The sequence below is a fragment of the Pundamilia nyererei genome, unplaced genomic scaffold (genome assembly GCF_000239375.1).
Source record: "Pundamilia nyererei isolate P.nyererei 1_Seehausen unplaced genomic scaffold, PunNye1.0 scaffold01553, whole genome shotgun sequence".
Taxonomy (NCBI): domain Eukaryota; kingdom Metazoa; phylum Chordata; class Actinopteri; order Cichliformes; family Cichlidae; genus Pundamilia; species Pundamilia nyererei.
The window spans coordinates 4,691-10,153 of NW_005188954.1; the positions used below are offsets into that span (position 1 = coordinate 4,691).

General features: G+C 36.7%; 1 pseudogene; it reads left to right on the top strand.

Moving 5' to 3' along the window:
- Positions 1 to 538: 538 nt before the first annotated feature.
- On the top strand, positions 539 to 5,223 carry LOC102196916 (G2/M phase-specific E3 ubiquitin-protein ligase-like; annotated as a pseudogene).
- The last annotated feature ends 240 nt before the right edge of the window (positions 5,224 to 5,463 follow it).

Below are 5,463 nucleotides of genomic sequence, written 5' to 3' on the forward strand. Positions count from 1 at the left end.
GTGTCATGTGACTAATAAATCTGCATTTCTGAAAGCAAAGACATTTTGCTGCTGGATGTGACTGTGGGGAAGAGGTAGATTTTTTTGTGCATTATGTTCATATGTTTTTTGAATAATGACTTTTTCATGTTTGCTTTTGAATTATAAACAACGATAGACCAATAAAGAGTCGCTCTGTCTTTCACCCTTTTTTCCTGTTCAGCCAAGACAGTTGTTCAGCAGTTCTTCAAGTACCGTGAAGGTAAAGAGGCAGAAAGGAGGATGTTCTCAAAATCCAAAAAGAAATAAAAAAAAACGGTGAAGGTATAAATACAAAGTTTTTTAAATGTTAATCTGTTGTCTGACAACACTTTTCTAATATGTGACCACTTTTTTTTCCTAAAATGTAATCTAGATTTCTGTTGGGATCATGAACAAAAAGAGGACTGGCATGAGACCCATAAGAGGGAAATCACTACCATTACATGTTGACCCAAGCTGGTCATCTGAGAGGCTGTTGGGTGCTGCCATTAAACAATTGAAAGCTTTCAACCAAGATATGAAAGATGTAGAATACATCCTGCTCTACCCTGATGGCTCTCAAATAAAAAATATTCCAGGAACTGACACACCCTTTACGATTGAGCTCTACAAAGAGGCCGTTGGCAAGCCTTACCAAAGAATTACACTATTTGTCTGCACACTTGAGGACTTTTTGTCAGAATGTGAGTTAAATAGAATTGCCATTAATTCTTTTTTATACTCATATTGTTAAACAATCTTGTGATTACTGTGTTGAATATTTTAACCAAAGTATTTCATACGCTCCCACAGATGTTAGTGTTTCAGAAGTTGAGGAGGATGATGAAGTTGTCGTTACGTCACCCCTCTCTGACACAGTGGTATGTAAATCTCAAGGATTCATTAGTTCGAGATGTTAGTGCTCTCAGTTCCGGCAAAATGCATTCAATGTCTGGATATAAGACTAATATCATTCTATCGTTGTGTATATATAGTGGTAAGAATCTGAGCAGCCATAATCAACGAGTTTGGTGTTTGATGATTTTATCTGACAGCTTTGGTCAAGTCCAGAAAGCAGTACACCAGAGCCTATACGTCGGTAAGTTGGCTACCTTCTAGCACATTGATCTGGCCTCTGTGGCAGGTATATAAACATCTAATGTTCTTAACACTTTAATGTAAGCATTTGATGGCCACAAAAGCATGTTATGTTTTATAACATTTTCTTTTTATCATTGGATCTATATTTTGTAGGTCAACTTCAATATCCCAAACATCTGATGTGCAAGTACATAACACTCTTTTGTATAACAATGTTGCATATTTAATTGTTAAGTTTCATTTGCATGCCATTACATCTGCAGTTGTTATGGTATTGGGTTGTGTTTGTGTTTATGCTGAAGGTTCGGTGTGGTACAGAATCTCAAATGGCATCCACATCAGGAGAACATACTACAAGTTAGTCTTAAGTTATAAAATTACATGATTTCCCCCTAGAGATCAATGAAGTATTCTGATTGTGATTCTAAAATTTAAAAAATATAAAATGATATACTTGAAAATAATTCTAAAGTAAAAAGCTCAGTGAAACCGTTTTGTTTATTGTTGTTGTTTTTTAATTCTAGAGGTTCTCTATCTAATCCATAACTTGAGCAAATTCAGTCACGGTGAAGTACTTCAGACCCAACCCAGCCAAATGTAGAGTGTTAAGGTTCAAAATATTGGGGATGGACACCAGAGGAAAAAACCCATAATAACAACACTGGTCCGGTGAGTCAAACGATGATTTAATGATCACACACGTGGGAGATGGACACTGTATGCAGACAGTCTCAGATCTCGTCTCAAAAAACACATACCCTGATTTCATAAAACTATGGTGATTAGAACGCCCCTTCATGCGTAGTGACAGGTGTAATACAATCAATGTTGACAATTTTATTTAACACAAAGAATAACATTGTCTCCTTTCCGAGGGCAGACGTTGACTGCCCCCGTCTCCTGGAACCGTCTGTACCCTGCTAAGACACAACATGGCAGCTACAAGGACTCTTTCATTTATTAAGACCATCAGTGTGTATTGCTCTAAATCAAGTATATAATATTAAATGAATATTGCTGGATCAGCTACTTCTACTTTAAAACATATTAAAACATGACTAAGCACAAAATCACCAAGAATAACATCTTATAAGTGCTGTGTAAGCGCGTGCGGCCTTCCAAGCTCAAAGCCTTTGCCCTCCATAGATCAGCCAGACTCGCGCTGGCTGTAGCTTTTAACCTTTAATTAACTTGAGCACAACTCTAAAATAAGCAACAAACTGCAATGTGTATGGAATGATCATGGTTACATCTGCAATGGAAAATCATGTTATTATTCTGGTACCTGTAAGAAAAGATCAAACTGAAATTATAGCTGAAGGAAACTGTTTCCAGGGCCTAATCCGTGGATCGGCTTCCTCCGAGGCGTGGGCGTCTATCAGCAGAGAATGTACCTTCACCTATCAGCAGAGATTGTCCCTTAGTCTGTAACACAGTCAAATATATTCTCAAGTAACATTCAAGCATGCCATTCAGCGTGTTAGTACGAGCTCGGGAGCAGCTTGGGAGAACAAGAAAACAGAGACTGCTTCAGATTGTCTTCCCAAAGTGACTCAACTTTATTCACGAGTACAACAGTTTATATAGAGGGTAAAATTCATGAGACAGCAGATTATCAGTTTAAACCAGTACAGACCAAGATAAGGCAGTGTCTTCCTGCCCTTGGGTGAAGAAGCATCCTTTGTATAGTTTATCAGTTCAGCTACAATTGTGATTATCTCAGCGACATATTTTCAAGGCACAAAATAAAGAGTTCTTACATTAGTGAAATCTGAAACAAACCATTTGGCCTTCAACAGGCGTCTCCTAAGAGATTAAGAAACTAATGTAGCTAAGGGAGTGATCTCTGTGGTATTTCAACCTTGTACCAGCCTGTGATTCTCACACATCAATTCTTGGGTCAAAGAGAAAAATAACTAAAACATAGGGGCCTTATTGAATGACAGAGTTTTCCTGCATAATGTCACTATAAAACAATATCCAGTAAATGCTACCATGGTACTAAAATACCTAACAATAGCCATCACTGTAAATGCAAAAGATAATGTAAGGTCAAAAACTTCAATTTATGTTTAATGCAAAGCTGGTTATATACTTCTAATGAACTAATAATGCCATATTAAAATAATGAATGATAATGAGAAAAACATCCCCTCCTTATTCTACAAGAGCCAGAATTACTATTACATAAAATATATTTTTATTTTCTGTTTCTATATCTATGCACCTGTCGTTATTGACAGCAGTTCTTCAGATGCTGAGGGAGAGGAGTTGCAAAAGGAAAACTGGTAACTTTCATATCGCGAATAAGTACAATAAACCCATAGTGTGTGACTTGCAGTTATCCTATTTATCAAATATTTTTTTACTAAAAATAGTGCTGGGTGCTGCTGCTATTTTTGATCCTAACCTTTTACAGGAGCAAACATAGCTTAACTTTTCCTGTGAAGTTATTCTGCTGATGATTGTATTCAGAAAAAAAAAGATTCTTAAAATTATTTGGTTGCTGATGATTGTTCTTCAGATTACTATTTTGCTTTTTAAAATTAATTAACAGAAAAAGGCCAATTGATAAAGCAAGAAAAATTACTTAAAAGATATTAAACAAAAAAAAAAACCAAAGTGTAAATAGTGTAAATATTTTGTTGCTTTTCACTGACTCATTCTACAGTGATGACCCTGATGGATTGACGGCTGCAGATGTCATCTCAAATCTGGCTCTGAAGATCAACAAAACCTCCTGTAGCAGATTCAACATTAACCGAGCCAATGTCTGGGATGGTGCCTACCGAGGCTTCAGAAGGTCTTCATATAGTCCCAACCCTGGCATGATGGTTAAATTCTCTGATGATGTGGGGCTGGCTGAAGAGGCAATAGACACAGGTGGGCCTACTCGAGAATTTCTCACCCTTTTGATGGAAGCCATAAGGACGAGAAGAATATTCGAAGGAAAAGACTATGCCAAATATCTCACATTTCATAGTAAAGGTATCTATTTTTTTCACATATTTTTCCATGGTCAAAATTACTTTATTATAATGAATTGTCTTTATCTTTAGCTGCAGATGAAAATGAATATTTCTACGTTGGAAGAATGATTGCAGTTTCCATTGTCCATGGTGGTCCAGGGCCATGTTGTTTATCTCCAAACTTCTTTATGTACCTTGTTGGAAAAGACAAGACATTCGAGGCACCAATTGATGATATACCAGATGAAGAAATCAAGAAGGCTCTACTAGAGGTAAATTTATGATGTTATGATTATGACAAACACCAATAAATGCAAATTTTTAGTTTTAGTTATCCACTTAACATAATCTTGGTAACTAACTGATGCCTGAAATGATTACGGATTGTGTAATCCAAGACTGTGTTACATCGCACATTAATAGAAAGCATGCGAAGGATGTCACTTGTGCATGTGTATGTGTGTGTAATATATATTTTTCTCTTTAGATAAAGAATGCAACATCTCTAAGTAACATCTCCGAGTAATCTCAGAAAAACACTCAAGCATGCTCCAGACAGCAGGATGCTGTCGATTCATGAGGACACTGGAGGATAAGAAGAAGGTAGTAGCGGATTACATTCAGTGGTACGTCATCTACCGAAACCATCTTTCCATCCAAAGGTATAGAATTCAGACTATTATGTGCCCATTTTACAAAATCTTTTCAGAAGAATAAATTGTTACTTTTTTTTATTCCTGTGAAATTTAAAGGATGGAAAAAACATATTCTAAATGCAAGACCTTTTTCAGGAGGACTTTTTTTTTTGTAGCAGGATGAGTGTCTTAGCTACATAAGAATGTTGGTTACTTTCTTAACACAGTAGTTTCCGATGTGAAGCTTTGCTTTCTTGCACAAATGACATTAAACATTTTATTAAAAATTAGACTGTTTTCTAGTTTCAGAGAGGGTCTAGCAACACTGGATTTTCTAAACACCCTGGAACAGCATCCTTCACTCTTCTTCTCATTCATGTGCTACACTGAGACCAGGCTGACAGCTGATCTTCTTGAGAACATCTTCCATGTGCAATTTGGTCCACCTGGCAGCTCTAGGCGTCAAGAGGAGACAAGAGTACTAAGCTACTGGCAAGACTATCTGCTTTCTGTAGAAGGTATTCAATTTGGTTGAAAATGTTGAAATGAGTACATTTATAACAGCAAAGTGTAATGGCCCCTTTTTCCTGTTTATTATCATTAGAAATAACTTTTATTCTCTTTACATTTTCAGAGAGAAATGGAAGTCTGTCTCTTGAAGACATCCTTATGTTTGCAACTGGACTGAGAGAAATTCCTCCTGCAGCAATTCAGCCAAAGCCACAACTTCTTTTCCAGACCACTTCACGCTTCCCTGT